The following is a 16,282-nucleotide window of genomic DNA, read 5'->3' on the forward strand; positions in this document are numbered from 1 at the left end:
GAGATGCAGCTTTCAGACCCCTCTGGACCACAACTTCTATGTGCTGGCCCCAATGTATCACTCCAAGAAGATTGCACCTCAATGTTGCTAATCTTGTTAATCACAGCTGAAGACTCATCCTCAGGTAACCAACACTGATTATCCCAGTAAAGCAAATGTCCTCCTTTAGTGGTACTGGTCTCTTGTTAGCCACAGCCCCAAATCATTAGTTCTCACTTTAATTACAAGGACAGTTTCTGAGGAACTCTTAAACTTTCTTTGAAACCTCACAAGCCAGGCCTCTGCTGTCTGAAGGGCTCTCAACATTTTCTTCCAACTGTCCACAGAACAGCACATTAAGCTATAAGCACTCTACAGCTTCTCTTGTCTGAAGACCAGAACTCTTCCCACAACCCTACCCAAAACAGCAAGGTCAGATGTGTCCCAGCAGTATTCCACCAATCTCTGTCCTAGTTTGCTTTCCATTGCTTTGATAAAACACCGTGACCAGAAGGAACTTGGGGAGGAAGGTATTTGTTTCAGCTTACAGCTGTACTCCACCACAAAAGTCCTGGCAGGAATTAAAGGCAGGAACCTGGAAGAAGAAACTGAAGCAGAGACCACAGAGGATCACTGCTGACTAGCTTGTTCTCCGTGGTTTGTCAAACATACTTTATCATGCACTCCAGGCATAGCAATACCAGTAGGCTGGGCCCTTCCACACCAAGCATTAATCAAGAAAAGGGCATTTTATCAATTGATGATTGCCTTTTTCCAGGTGATTCTAGCTTATGTGTCTAGTTGACAAACACAGGCAAATCAAGAGCCCACACTGTGGGCCAATTTTTGCTTCTTATGGTCAAAATCACCATTCAAATTTAGTTTCAATTTTCTTCTTTTTTCTTTTTTTTCGGAGCTGGGGACTGAACCCAGGGCCTTGCGCTTGCTAGGCAAGCGCTCTACCACTGAGCTAAATCCCCAATCCCTAGTTTCAATTTTCATTGTGCTACCACAGCAAACATGCTTCCTGTTTACCACGTGGAGCGTTGCCAAGGGAGAGTTTCCTGTCCTTCCTCAGAGCCATGGAAGATGTCTGCTTTTTGTTTGGTCGTGCTGTAGAAACAGCCGAGACCTCCCTCAGGTTTTCTTGTTTGTTTGGTTAGCTTTACCTTCCTCGGCTCCTCCTAGTGTAGCGCACCCTTTCCCTGTATTCTGTGCTCCTCCTCAGTAGCATGAAGAATTTATTTTGTGAGAGGAAAGACCCTTCAGGTGCACTGTTTCCTTTGTATTCTTCCATGCTTTTCAGAACCGTTCTTTCCAACTGAAGCAACAGTAATGTCTCCCTGACCTATTCAGCCCCAACCACTGTAGGATGTCCCTGAGGTTTAAACATGGTAGTTTCCTTCCGTCAGGCCTTCTTGGTATGTCCCACTCACAAACCAGCCTGGGCCTCTGCAGCTCTTTAAAATGTTAGCCTGCTGCTTTGAGGTGTACGTGTCACAGTATGGCTGACCTCTTCTCTGTTCACCTTGCATGCGTTTATACCTCCTACATCCCCCTGCAGCTACTGGTCCTTTTTTATTTTCAGGTTACTCTGTTGACTCGAAGGGTTAGTTCCCTAGCAAATCTGAGACAATCAAGACTTCATGGTTCATCTTAGTTTTGTTTCCATGGCTATGCATGTCTTTGCATCCTTCTGTGTCTTAAATGAAGGCTGAAGCAGTAAGATTTTAGAGCCTCATTTGTATTTATGTAAAATACCTTCAGGACACCAAACACAGCACATGGTTACTGTTCACTCAAGGCAATCCTTTGCTCTGGGTGTGCAGTGGTACTCACTTTCAACAGGGACTAGGAAATGGCTGAAGTTGAAATCGCACGTGTTCCTTCACGTGCAGGTCTACTTTGTCTCCATGAGAGATTTCTAACACACACTTGTAAGAATTGGAGGAATCAACTTATATTTGAAAGGGTTCCCTTAATGGCTGCCGGGTCCTTCTTCTTCCCACCCCTCTTATTGGAAAAGCAGCTTTGAAATCTAGAGCACCTGTCTGGATCTTGCTCTTCCACAGAGCTCTAATAATATACGTTTCCAAGAAGCTAGCTTAAGGAAGCCTGAAAGGGGTCTTAAACTTTTCCAACATCTCTAGGTACACTGTTCTGATATTCAACCTTCCTCCTGTGCCAATGGTCAGCACTTACTTGCTATTCAAGGACTCTGGAGATACCATGTAAGACTTCCCTTTGGACAGGGCTTGGGATGACATTGCTTCTAGCGGCCTTCCTGAGATCCTGGTCAGAAACTCTCAGAACCTCTGTTTCATCCTGCTGTACTCCTTCGAGAGGAATCTATAATCCATGTTCTTTGTCTGGCTCTATGAAGCCACCGTGCTGATTTAAATTGCTGTCATGTAGTTTAGATAGTTACCTTATAATCCTTTTCAACCGTAAGAAAATATGCATTTGAGGAGGATTATCAATATCACGTGCCGTCTTAGGATGCTGTGAAGAGACACCATGACCATGGATCTTACAAAGGAAAACATTTAATTTGGGCTGGTTTAGAGTTCAGAGGTTTAGTCTATTATCATCATGGCAGCAGACATGGAAGGATGCAGGCAGGCATATCTGAGAGTTCTACACCTGGATAGGCAGACGTCGGGAAAAGACACTAGGCCTGGCTTGAGAATCTGATGCCTCAAAGACTTCTCCCAGTGACACACTTCCTCCAACAAGGCCATACCTACTCCAACAAGGCCACACCTATGAGCATATACAGAGTATTTTCATTCAGACCACAACATAGGCATACAAAGCCAGCTTACAGCATTTTCTAAGTCTTAACATCATTATGAAGGAAGAGGAATAATGGGGTGGCTTAAAACATATTTTTATGAATTTGCTAAAATAATGTCACCTTGGTGATTAGCTATCATTGACATTTACCTGCACAGGTCTTGACAGTTTCTGTATTGTTATCTAGAGCTATCAACAAAGTAAAAGTACATCTCTAATAGACATAAACTAAATATTCCTTGATGCTCAGTGATTGGTCAGCTTTCCCAAAGAAGGTTTACACTACCTACCCTTGCCTGTCCATCCTGATAGCAGGTAAATTTTTGAATGAACACACTATTAACATAGTAACTTAGAGTTGTTTATTTGTTTTGTTTTTGAGACATTGTCTCACTGTGTAGTTCTTGCTGTCCTAGAATTTGCTATGTAGGCTAGGCTAGCCTTGAACTCAGAGATCCACCTGCCTCTGCCTCCCGATTGCTAGCAGTGTTTCCTTTTTCCTAAAACTTTTTACTGAACTGTGAGCTGAGATGTACTGATAAATGTTTAGAAGTTGACTATCTGCAGACAATTAGAAAAGCAACAACCTAATTTTGTAACATGTGCTCATCATAATAGCATGTAGTATTCCAATACATAGATAATAGAAGTGTAAATAATTTATATAACACTGATAAAGGTAAGACTATACTAAAAATGTATAGTTTGAGTATTTATTATCCTCAGATATGATTTATTTAATCACAGGTCCATCCTTTTATTATTAATAAAGACTATATCTAACAATTGGTCTGTAAAGTTTCTAAAACCTAAAACAAATTCTTGCAAGCTGTCGTAGGATGATGTTGGCATACTTTGCTCTAATTTTTGTAGTAAGAGGGAAACACATTACATTCTGGAACAAGGCTAGGTTTCCCTCCTCTGTCCAAATGGGAACTGATCCTCCAACTTTACAATGCTTGACCAGCCCTCCACCAGCTTGGGTTTTGACTCAGACCAAATCTACAGTCTCAAGTCCACGCTAGATGTGGAAGAGGAAGCTCCATTTCAAAGCCTCACTAGTGGAGTCCAGATCAGTTTTCTTTTGCCTGTATTCCCTAAGTTGGTTCCCTTTGTACCCTCCCTTTGGGTTATCATTCAGACTCCATCATTTGTAAGTAGGACACTTAATGGTATCTTTGAATAACAACATTGTGTCTGACATTTCCATGCAAATGAAGCCGTTCGAACCATATGCTAGCCACAGAAATTAGGGCTTTTCTTCCCTACTTGACACCAACTACCTATATTTAATAAAAACATGTATTTCAGCAATACATCACCTTATCAAAATATCCCTACACCTGCTCTGTAGAGCTAAGTTATTAGGGTTTTTTTCCCAAGATACTTTAAAGACTGCCTTTTTAATTCTATGTTACAAGCACTTGTGATAAAATCTTTCTTTAGGAAATTACTGTTGCTAGAATCAATATAACTCTCCCCATGAAAAAGCAAATTTGATTTCCTGTCCAATAGCTTCATAAGGCCAAATATGTTTACAGAAGAACTTCCTGGTACATTAATATCCTGCCACAGGACACAGGTTTTGGCAGAGAACAAAATATGCTATGAAACTCACATATCAAAAGCTGCTTAAACAATATTGCTTTATTAAATAAATAAATTGCTTTATTAAATAAATAGACTGAAGAGTCTACAAGAAAAAGAAGTGTGTGAAAAACTTTGCCTAAATATAGTTTGAAATTGCTATATTTAAGGAGAAGGTTTTGCATTCTGAATTGGTTTTAAATATTTTATTTTAAAAAAAAGAATATCAGTATTAACTGTGTTGCTTATAGCCTTTGTGACTGGGACGGGGGTGAGGATTTGTGTATACACAAAGTAAACTGATGTGAGCTGAATATATTTAATAAAATCTTCACAGTGTTGTATGGATATGTATATCTTCTTATAAGCCCATAGCATAGTCTTATCTGCTACAATAATATTGTAGTCGTTGTGAGCAATGTTTGCCAGAGGATTATATTGTATTTAAATCTACAGTTCTCTTACTAGTGTTATGTCAAATTTATCTATTTATTACCAGCATCTAGGGGTTAAAATGTCTTGTTTTTAACTCTATAAGTTCATGGTCAAATCATTTTTCATAGTCTTTTACTTAAAGACAATTTTATCTGATTTAATTATGCTCTCTCTGCTCTATTTTGACTTAGCAGAATATTTTTCCTTACCTCCTGCTCACCTATGTGTTCATATTAATGACGTAACCTTTCCACCACATCAACCACCCTTTATCTTTTGATTGAAGAACTTGATACATTGACGTAGATCGTCAATGCCTAACACTGCTATTATTTTTCCATTACTCTATTGATCACCTCTTCCTTGATCTCTCTGTGATCTGATGTTTTCTCAGTGACAAACTCTGGTCTTTATTTTCCTGTTTGTAAGGTTTTACGATGAGCTCACATCTCATAATGGTCTACTTAAAGTTGGTATCATGTAGTTTTGATCATTTACAAAACCTCTTATCCTCAGCATCTACCTATGCTTGATATTACGAATTATATCTTTCACACTGAACATTCATCCATAAGGTAGTGTAGCTGTCAGGGTTTTGCTGGTTTTGTCTCTTATCTTCGTGTCCTAGAATGTGACTCATTCAATGCTGTTGTGGTGTGGAAGTTTCTGGACTCGGTTCCTCATGTTCTCTCCTCTGTACGATTAATCTCTTCTCACAGTTTCATGTTACTAGATCCCTTGAGTTTCAGTGCCAGGAAGCAGCCCCAATGAGGATTCCTTTGGATTTTGTTTGTATGGGAATAGCTTTATTTCTTCTACTTCCTCCTGCTACGTATGGAGAGCCCAGCTGGATTTTTTTTTTTTTTTTTTTTTTTTTTGTGAGTTCTGTAAAGTAGCTCGGTGGCTCTGCTGGTCTGCAAAGTTTCTTCTGAGAAATCTACTGATAGTCTTAAGGTAGATATTTTGTCGGTGAAGAAATCCCTTTTGCTTTCTTCTTTCATAGCTATTATTTATTTTTGGCATTTTGATAATATACTGTTTTGCCAGGACTTCTGAGAGATGAATCATATTGGAGAGTTTTTTTTTTTTCCGGAGCTGGGGACCGAACCCAGGGCCTTGTGCTTGCTAGGCAAGCGCTCTACCACTGAGCTAAATCCCCAGCCCCATATTGGAGAGTTTTAAACACTGTGTATTTAGATATTCATGTCTTTCTCCATATTCAGGGACCTTTCAGTCGCAGTTCCTTTAACCATTTCTGAATGTTTTTCTTTCTCTTCTCCTGTAACTCCTAAAATGTGACTTGATTATATCATATAAATCATATACTTTTTATGTTAGTTAATTTTAACATTGTTCTTCTCTGACTGGTATTTCCAAATACCAGTGGCTTCAAATTAAAGCAATATTTCTTCTCCTTGATCATATCTAATGTCATATTTTGATTAAGTTTTTGATTCATCAGGAGTATTCAACTCCAGAATTGTTTTTCATTAAATTTCTTTCTTTTTGTTGAATTTGAGTTGTTTATGTACTTTTAAAATCTCACTTGTCCATCTGTGCTTCTTGAAGCCAGCTAAGCCTCCTTGACACAAGTTTTTTGAAGTTCTGTTCAGTCAATCTATAGATTTCTATCTCCTTGGCATTTGTGACTAGAAAGTTATGGTGACCCTTTGGTGGCATTATGTCCTTGGTTTTCTTCTGTCTTGCTGCATTATATTGAGCTCTTCATATTTTTTCTTTTATTGGATATTTTTTATTTACAATTCAAATGTTATTCCCTTTCCTGGTTTCCTGGACATAAGCCCTCTATCCCATCCCCCTCCTCTTCTTCTATAAGGGTGTTCCCCTCCCCATCCACTTTCCCTTCGTACCCCCCAACATTCCCCTACACTGGGTGGGGGGAGGGGGGGTGGCTCCAGCATTGGCAGGACCAAGGACTTCTTCCATTGGTGTTCAACAAGGCCATCCTCTGCTACCTATGTAGTTGGAGCCATGGGTCTGTCCATTTATAGTCTTTGGGTAGTAGTTTAGTTCCTGGGAACTCTGGTTGGTTGGCATTGTTGTTCTTATGGGGTTGCAAGCCCCTTCATCAGCTCTTCATATGTAATGGAGTAGCATCTCTTTTCTTCTATTTTTCAAACTTGTTTTGGGACCCAAGTGTAGTGGCTTATACCTTTAACTCCAGGACTAGGGAGGCAGAGACAGGTGGATTTCTTTGAGATCAAAGCCACCCTGGTCTACAGAGTGAGTCCCAAGGCAACCAAGGGCTACGAAAGGAGACTTTGTCTTGGACAAAACAAAACAAACAAGTGGTAGTGGTGGTAGAATACATTCCTTTACAGATGACTATGAGGATGTTCAGCCACCGATGTGCTTCCAACATGACAGCAGGACCTCACTACACTGCTTTCAACTGAAGACATTACTGGGCTAAATAACAATGGCGTCTACTGGCAAAACTTGGAGGTCATAGCACAGAAGTGTAGGTGGCTGAAGTCTTTCTGATCAAGTCTTTCAGCATTCTCCTGATCACTTTTGTCTCCCATGGAAATTCATGTTCTGGGTTTCATATTAGGGCCACGTTCATGGCAATAATACCCAAGAGAGAAATATGGTTGCCCTATGGTATGTATGAGGCTCCTTGGCACTGGCCCCCTCTATTGGTAACACTGTGTGCCACGTATGCTCATAAAGTGCATGCGGAAATGGGACTCAGAGTGCGGGAAAACACAGAGACACCGAAACATTAACACTGTGTGGTATAAATGTGTCTGCTGCAGAAATGGCTGAAGGGCCTGAGGGTGGCCACAGAGCTGGAGCACCGAGCACAGGTTCATATGGGCAAGAGTGGCTCTGGAGCTTCCAGGATTGACTTGCTTGCCAGCAGTCCTCTTGATGTTTGAAGTATGGCTCATTCAATGGCAGTGGAGCAAGGGTTTCAAGACCAGCCGTGACCACAGTTCACAAACCTAGGGCCTGAGATTCAGTGACTGAACAGAGTTAGTTCCACCAGTGTTTAAAGCGTAGACACACAAATAGAATCATAAAGGTGGCTATGGAGTATGATGGCTTGAGAAGACCATAATTCTGGGCTGGAGAGATGGCTCAGCTGTTAAAGGCTAGGCTCACAACCAAAAATATAAGAGAAGACCATAATTCCAGGCTCTGGGGTGCATGAAGTATTAAAGGTGTTTAATGGAGAACGATGGATCTTTTCTAGGGGTAGTTATAGTGTCTCTTCTTCATGAAGAAAGTTCAAACTGGCAGCAGTTGTTGACAAGGACAGCAGCAAAGGACCATTTCCTGCAAAGGGAAGGCCATGGGAAATACTGGCAACCATGGCAGTACCTTATCATTGCTCATATCAATGTGCCAGCTTTGTAGGAGTCTCTATATGTCGCAGCTGTACCATATACCAACCTTTCTTTCTTTCTTTCTTTCTTTCTTTCTTTCTTTCTTTCTTTCTTTCTTCCTTCCTTCCTTCCTTCCTTTCTCTCTCTTTCTCTCTCTCTCTCTCTCTCTCTCTCTCTCTCTCTCTCTCTCTTTCTTTCTTTCTTTCCTTTTTTTTGTGAGACTGTGCTCTGTTGTTTGCTCTGCTTCATATAGGTTCTTAGTTACTTTGCCATTGTTTCTGAATCTCTAATAGTTGTCTTGTAATGGAGGGAGGAAGAAGTTCGTTGTCTACTATTCTGACAACTGAGTGGTATCATTTCCACACTAGACATTCTTAGGCACATTTTTCATAAACACAAAAATCCCAAAGTCATTAAATATATACAGATAATTACAAGACTTAGCAATGCAATCACATAATGAGGTAGGTCTTCCATAGCAACATAGGTCTAATTTGTCTAGAATGGAACGTTTATTTTGACTCAACAAAATTGAGAATGTTTGAATTTGCTCCCAGAGAAGATTAATGGGCTATAATTTCCAAGCATTTCCCTGATGTTTCTTTAGAGAGGCAGGCTGGTTTGTACGGAAGGCTGCTCAGTGGCTCTCTGTGGGTAGCATAGGTTTAGACAGCTGCTGACTTGGAGTTACTCATGCATTCACTTAAGAGCATTTAGCCCCCTAAAGGAAAAGTCGCTTCTTTTAGTATAGTCAGTATGTGTGATTAAATGGGCATTGTTGTAATTATCTGTAATAGTTTTACAAACTTAAAATACTTTAGATTGTAGTTTTAATTATACTGTAGGTATAACAGTAGGGCTTATAGTAGTCTATTTTACATTAATTACAACTAGGTCACTTTTGTTAAACTAAGGAAATGATTTGAGTACACAAATATATGAGGGTACATTAAAATATTAGGGGAAAGCTACTTTTTGTAGAACTAGAAATTATTTAGTGTTGTCTAAGCAAGGTGGTAGAGTTGTGAGACTTCTGGTGAACCTCTCATCTATACCTGATTTTCTTCTCTCTTGACTTGAAGGCTTTCATTTATAAAAAGATATTTGTTCTTATTTCATGTGTATGGGTGTTTTCCCCGGATGTGTATAAGTGTACAGCATTTATAAGTGGTGTTCATGGAGGCCACGAGAACCCCCAGAGCTAGAGTTATGAACAGGAGCTTCTTAGGCTATCATTTGAGTGCCAGGAACCTATCCTGGGCCCTCTGCAAAAGTAGCAAGCACTCTTAACTGCTCAGTCAACTCTATAGACCTGAAATCACTTCTTGGTGGCTGAAGGCTGAAGGAGTAGTTTTCTACTGTTTTGTTTGTGTTTTAACAGAGTAGATGTGATTTGGAATAATGGTGTTTGTTGTTGCTGTTGTCGTTGGATGTTTCTCCCCTTCCTGTTTATTATCATTGAAAAGCAAGTACCAACACAGGAAAGGGGTTCCAGCTTAAAAGATAGTAAGAGTTCTTTTCCCTTTTCCTGATCCCTGCTTTATTAATAGAGTTATTACTGTAGAAAGTATTTAGGTTTATAGACTGTCTGTAAGAGCTATCCTCTGAGTACTGAGTACGATTTTGTATCCTACCATTCTTTAATTTCCTCATAAGTAACTATATCTGGAATCTAATATTTACATGGCCATTGAACTTTTCTTCATAATTTCTCCTCACCTGTGTATGTCTCTAGAAACATCCAATATCATTAGGCACCATGTAAGTTGACCATTTTTATCTCTGATGATAAGTTTTATTGATAAAATGGAAATAAATGCTATTTAACTGGCCAAGAGTTTCTTATGATCAGAATAGTATTGCTATTAGTAAAGACGTATTGCTTTAGATTTTGGCATAATATGTATGCTACATATGAGCAGTGTGTACTAAGCTATTTGTCATTCTGTCAGGCTGCTGACAGGCAGTCTTATGGTCATGGCTTTTCTGCATTTCATGGCTTCACCCTCTACCCTTTTCTTGTACACTTTCATCTGTGAAATATGCCATTAATGTCGACAAGTTGGATAGCCCTGATTGTCTACCAACCTAACTAATGAGATGCGTGTGTATCTAAGTCATCGCCACCTAGTTTAACTAAGTAAGGTAAACTAGTAACTAGTTAAACCTAGTGGTTTAATGCTTCCGGTTACATCTAACATTATAGTCTCATTTCACTGGAGTTTTCTGCTACTGATATATTTTTATTTTATACTTTTATTTGGTTTCTGAGTGTGCCAGAGGCGAGGGCACAAAGACAAATTATAAGTCAAGACATCTTCTATAGCTCTTCCCAACGTATAACCTCCTGAGAACCACTTATTCTCAAGTTTAAGCATGTCCGCGTTCTCCTCATCTGCACGTCACCAGATAGGCCTAATGCCCATATCGTCTCTGGTGGACTCTAAACACACACGTTGCATCTGGTTACTGCAGTCTCTGCTCTTCTCTCCACAAAAATCTAATCATGTTCTTCTCTTTAAGCTTTAAATAAATGTCCTGTATATACATGTCCTGTATGTCCAGGATTTTAGCATATGACTTCTACAAAGAATATCTTTATAAATCAGATTTTCTATAATTTTGTCTTATCTTAAGACATGTATCTTTTCACACAGTCTCGTGGCATCAATATGTCTATGTTGTCTGTTTCATACTCTCATACCAGTGATATTTTAAGCTGTCCTATATTTTCATATGATTAATTTACACAGTGTCCCACATTCTAATATCAATGATATTTCCATGGTGTCCCATATTCTCAGACCATCAATATGCCCATGATGTCCCACTTACTTACAATATATCGATATATCCTTCTTCTTCCAGCATCAGTGTAACTATGGTGTTCCAGGTTCTCATACCATTGATATGTTGATATGTTCACAGTGTCCCATGGTCTCCTACTATCGACACTTGGTTTTCTCCATTTCACTGTGACATCCTGCTCTCTTTCATGTCCACATGATATTCTTTTCCTCTGGAAATGACCTTTCCTGCAAGAAAAACCTGTTACACAAGAACTGTGTTAAGTGGCATAAGATGATGACAATATTTAAATTTCCTAGTGACTCTGTGAGACTAATAAAAACACAGAGGAAGCAATGGAGGGAGTTTTCAAGGCCATCAGTGTACTTTTAGTGACTGTGCTCTTATCTAATTCTCACCCAAATAATGATAAACACTCATTTGCTCTCCTTGTGTATGGCTGATGTTTGAGAAATGTGAATGTCACTACAGGGTCTTAGTGTACAGCAAGGAAAGCCTGATATATACTGTGTTATGACCTGTGTTATTCTGTTAGGTCAATCAGTTTAAGTGCCACCTCCCTAAAGGATTAATTTCCGAGTGTTCTCCATAGGATAAGTAGCCATGCTAATATTTCCACCATGATGCCTGAAATAGTGAAATACAGTTAAGAGACATTTTCATGTGTCTAACACATCCTTAGCACACAGGCTTGGTTTCTGTGTTCTTCAAGTTTTCTCCAATCTTCACATGCATCAATGATTATACTCTTAATTTTTTGATCATTATTTTGTATGCTTTCTGAACTAATATGTAGACACTATGCAAACACATACTTGTTTGGTTTCCTAGCATCTAGAAAAAACATTTTTGGCAAGCAGATGCTACACAAATATTTTGTAAAATAATCAGAGGGTCGTGGTTCCATGATATTGGCAAAAGGGAGACAAATAGAAGGACTGTCTTCAGTTGTAGGATGCCCACATTCCCTCCATATAGTGCCCTTCCCTCGTCCTAAAAACAGTGAGTTCTTCCTCCAAATTTCCATGATATTATTATTAATTATTTGATTATTTCTGGGTTATTCAAAACATACCATACATTGTCCAAATTTATAGGCCTTGAGGAGATCAGTTATATATCTTAATACATAATCACAAATTTAACAATCTAACATATAATATGGTTTATTCCTGATTTTTTTATTTATTTTGCTGCCCTTTGCAGAATTAATTCTGCATCCTGCGGGCATTGTAAATTCAAAGTGTGGGAAAGCCCTTTGATCTACCAGGAGATTAAATTACCTGAAATGACCATGTCTCTTTTCCTTCCTTCCATCTGGAAAGCTTGGTTAGGGGTCATCCCCTTCACCCTCCTCAAGGAATAGCCAAAGAGAATGGACACTGGGCCTTCATTCTGTCTAAGTTTTCTTTACCCTGGAATGCTGTAGTCCCCTCTCTGCCCTCGCTTTCATTCAAGAATTACTGAAGCCTTCTGAATTCTTTGGGATTTACTGCCTTCATTGTTGAGCTTATGTGGCAGTGTGTCTCTTTTGGTGGCCCCTAGTTCTTGGTTCATTCTAGGTCAAAATATTGCCTCCCTGTCCCCACTCTGTGTGTATATGTGTTCTCTCCCTTTTCAGATAGTTGACATATATAATTCACAATCCTCATTTTAGATAGATGTCATGCATAATTTTTATGGAAGAAGACACAGGAATTCTCATCTTATTTAAAAAGATGGACCAAACCGAAACTCTTACCCATACACTATTGAATCATGTCATTTATAGTTAGTGAGCATTATATCAGTAATTTAAATTCTTTATGTGATAGTACCCTCATATCCTAGTAGAACATTTCAAAGCCATCTAATTTTTTTGTGCTCTTTTAATTTATGTATTTATTTCCTTCAAATTAAAGAACAATGATTTGCTTGCTCTATTTCGTTGTTGTGGGTGTTCTGAGTGCATGCATATCTGTTTACTATGTGTTAACTTGATGCGGTCAGAGGCCAGAAGAAGGTACTGGATTTCCTATAACTAGAGTTACCAATGGTTGTAAGCTGTAGTGTGGGTTCTGTGATTTGAACCTAGGTTTTCTAGAAAAGCAGTCAAGAAAAGTGCTCTTAACTGATGAGCCACCTCTCACTATTTCCAGCTTTTACTCTTTTAAATGAGATGATCTTTATGAGAAGCTGTATCTTTTAAAGGATCACTAAACTAATTGTTTTTGGAAAAAAAAAACTGAGCCATTTTCTAGAAGAGCAGTCAGTGCTCTTAACTCATGACCCATCTCTCTATCCCCAACCTTTGCTATTTTAAATGAGATGATCTTTTATGAGATCTTTATGTCTTTTAATAGATCTTTAAATGAATTTAAAAAAATGTGAGTCCTTTCAATCCTATATTTGTCATCAAAGATCATTCACTAGAAGAAAAAGAAAAACATTAAAAGAAAAGATCTGCTGTATAATTTACTTAAAAATTTGTTAGATTGCTAGTAGTATATGAACACGAATATAAGAACTACCCTTGGCATAAGAAAATAGTAGGAATATAGACTGTATTATCGCCAAAGTAATTGGATGGTCAGTGCCTCACACTGCCCTGACATCTGTTCTAGAAGAATCTCCATCAGCCAAGAGCAGATCTTCCTCATATTAACTTAGAAAAAATAAAAAATAAAAAATAAAAAAAGAGACTAGTCTTCAACTTATCTCTCCACCGCACCTGTGTCGCCATCAGTACCTGTACTGCCTTGAAATGCCGGTATATACTCTTGGTTTATTGACTGAAGGCCACCGACATAGTCATGCTTCTCTAAAAGTCAATTGCCCTGCATCATCTACAGTGCTGGGTGAGCGAATGGCTGTTCCAGCATCGTAGTTCTTTAGCCCAAGGCAAGAACTTTTCCCTCTGGTTTTATGAGGGAATCGAGTGTGATGGCATAAGGCTATCAATTGCGTGTGTGTTTGTGTGCACTCATGTGTGTGTTTAAAAAGGTTTTAGGAAGACGTGACTTCACAGCTCTCAGTGACTACAAGAGCATTATGCTTGTGCCTCCAGTGTAGAAACACAAGACAACTAGTTTCAGTGCAGAGGTCTTTGAGTAGTGGATGTGCACTAATTATAGGTACGCACATTTTCACAGGAACCTCCCACAGTAGTATTTCTGAAAATACTATGACGGCATTTTAAAGTGCTAGGACCTCTTTCTTTCTTTCTATTTTTTTTAAATGAATCTGATCATAATTAAATGTACATTTTGTTGTACATTTTTTCAGCTACCATAAACAGTGATGTGTTCTTTGAAGCTTAAATGCTCAGAGGGGGTAAAGAAAAATTTCAGAACCACTGACACACCCAGAATAAAAAGTAATTATGGTCTAGAATATTTAATAGAGGTAACCACATGATCCGCTGCGATTTTTAATAGAAGAAACCCTTTGCACTTCGTCGAAATGACAAGCTCACTATTTTAGAATAATTCTTCTAGGAACTGTGACTGAACGAGGCAGGTAAAATGCTCCTAATTTTTGCTGCCACATGTGAGCCTTTTAGGCATTTGTTTCCTTAATTTTCATTTGTTCTCTTGATGTCTCTGCAATAACGAAGAAGGAAGCAGCTCTGTGCATCATATTGATAATGTGAAATACTTTGCTTCATCCTGCTCTAAGTACGCCCTTACAAATCAACGAAAACAGCAGATTCTGTCGTTTCTGCTCCAAAGAGTCCAGCTTCGACATTCTGCAGCTTGCGGATGTCATTTCGGCTCTGAGAATGTCTTCCCCGAGAGGCTGCAGTCGGGCTGGAGACTTCTGCCTATGATTTAGGTTGTGATTTTATTTGTGGAAATAAACCAATCAGGGCTCTCCGATTGTCTTAGGGATGAGGTGATCAATAGCCCATTACTGGGTAGAGCCCAGGCTACAGGAAGTGCATTGAAGATTCCAATGCATGAATTATGCATGCCCTGCTCATTCTTTAGTCCCTGAACAGAATGACAGGGTTTGTGAAGTCGCCTCAGATAGTTTTTTGCATTAAGCGACTGCAGTGAAATGCTTAATATTTTCAGGCAACAGAAGCAGCATTGACTCCAGCCCGCCAGGTTCGGGGATGTAAATCCACAGCTCACAGCCCAGAATGCTTCATTTGAAAGTATTGCTATGTAGAGAGCCAGCTTTGCAGTCTCCCAACCTGTTCTTTGCAGAAGGTTGTCTGAAGGATGGGAGCGGCTGTGCCTGCCTCTGAGGTCACAGCTTGAGGTCTTTTTAACTTGCCTTCTGCTGCAGAAGAGAGGCTGATTGTGTCATAACTCTCCCTGAGTCTATTCAAAGGGGCAATTTGAAGCAGATATTATACCGAGACCGGCAGATGATTCAACACATACGGTGAGTCCGCGATTTTTCTCTAGGTTAGGTAATTGCAAGGGAGCGGGTGCCGAGTTGGGATAACGATAACGGGGATGCGGTGCTGATGGTATAGAACTCCTAATCCAGCCTCACTTATTATTGGGATAACTGAGAGATGACATTATTTTGTATATCAGACGGTATGGATGTGAAGTATTTATTTTGCATGCAACGGCTCTTCAAGAACGTGCAGGAACTTAGATGTGTGTGCCTTAGGTGGGTGCTGGCAGACTGGGGAGGGGCAGCCTGGGAGTGAGCTGAATCAGTAAGTGGAAGTCACCTCCTGCTGGAGAAGTTTTAGCAGGGCTGTGGCTGGGCTTGGGCTCAGCTCACATCCCCACCCTGAGGTCGGCATCTCAAATCATACTAAAAGGTGTTCACACCCAAGGTACTGAGTTCCGCTGGACATAAAGGAAAATGCAGCAGTACTCGGTCATACTCAAAAACTGTCTCGCATTTTTTTTTCCTTGCAGATGTAAGTTAAGGGAACGATTTGCAATAGCTTGCCCTTGAGGGAAGACCTTGTCAGAAACAAGACAATTTGACTTTTTCAAAATTGCTTACTTTACCTATGGCCATCCCAAATGTTGCCCCTCCCTCCTGGGGGCCCCTCCCAGAGTTCTTCACCCCATCTTCCCCGCCACCCCTTTGCCTCTGAGAAGGTGTCCTCCCAACCCCCAGGCATCCTGACGTTTACCTGTGCTTTTCTCGTGCTGCCAAGAACACGGTATTCCAAAATGGCAAGATAGACAGAATACTGTAAAATTTACTTGGAAATTACAGTTATTTCTTCCTCCTGTTTTAAAAATTAAGCCTGTGATAGTTGTAGACTTCCCAGTACAAGAAACAAAGAACATAAGAACATTTACGAAAAAAACTCAGCAAACCGAACACATAGTATTATATGACTATATTGGTAAGAGGTTTCTGTC

At 39.6% G+C, this 16,282-nt stretch overlaps 1 protein-coding gene across 14 annotated transcripts in view; it reads left to right on the forward strand.

The window, feature by feature from the left end:
• The window catches only part of Cntn1 (contactin 1), a 297,760-nt gene that overhangs the window by 94,402 nt on the left and 187,076 nt on the right, over nt 1-16,282 (forward strand). Inside the window, exon 1 of one of the 14 annotated variants that reach the window (XM_063262903.1) lies at nt 14,670-15,329. The exons of 10 other annotated variants lie outside the window; for them this stretch is intronic. The gene's annotated coding sequence lies outside the window, so the exon portion shown is untranslated. 14 annotated transcript variants of the gene reach the window in all.

Source organism: Rattus norvegicus, chromosome 7 (assembly GCF_036323735.1).
Source record: "Rattus norvegicus strain BN/NHsdMcwi chromosome 7, GRCr8, whole genome shotgun sequence".
NCBI lineage: Eukaryota > Metazoa > Chordata > Mammalia > Rodentia > Muridae > Rattus > Rattus norvegicus.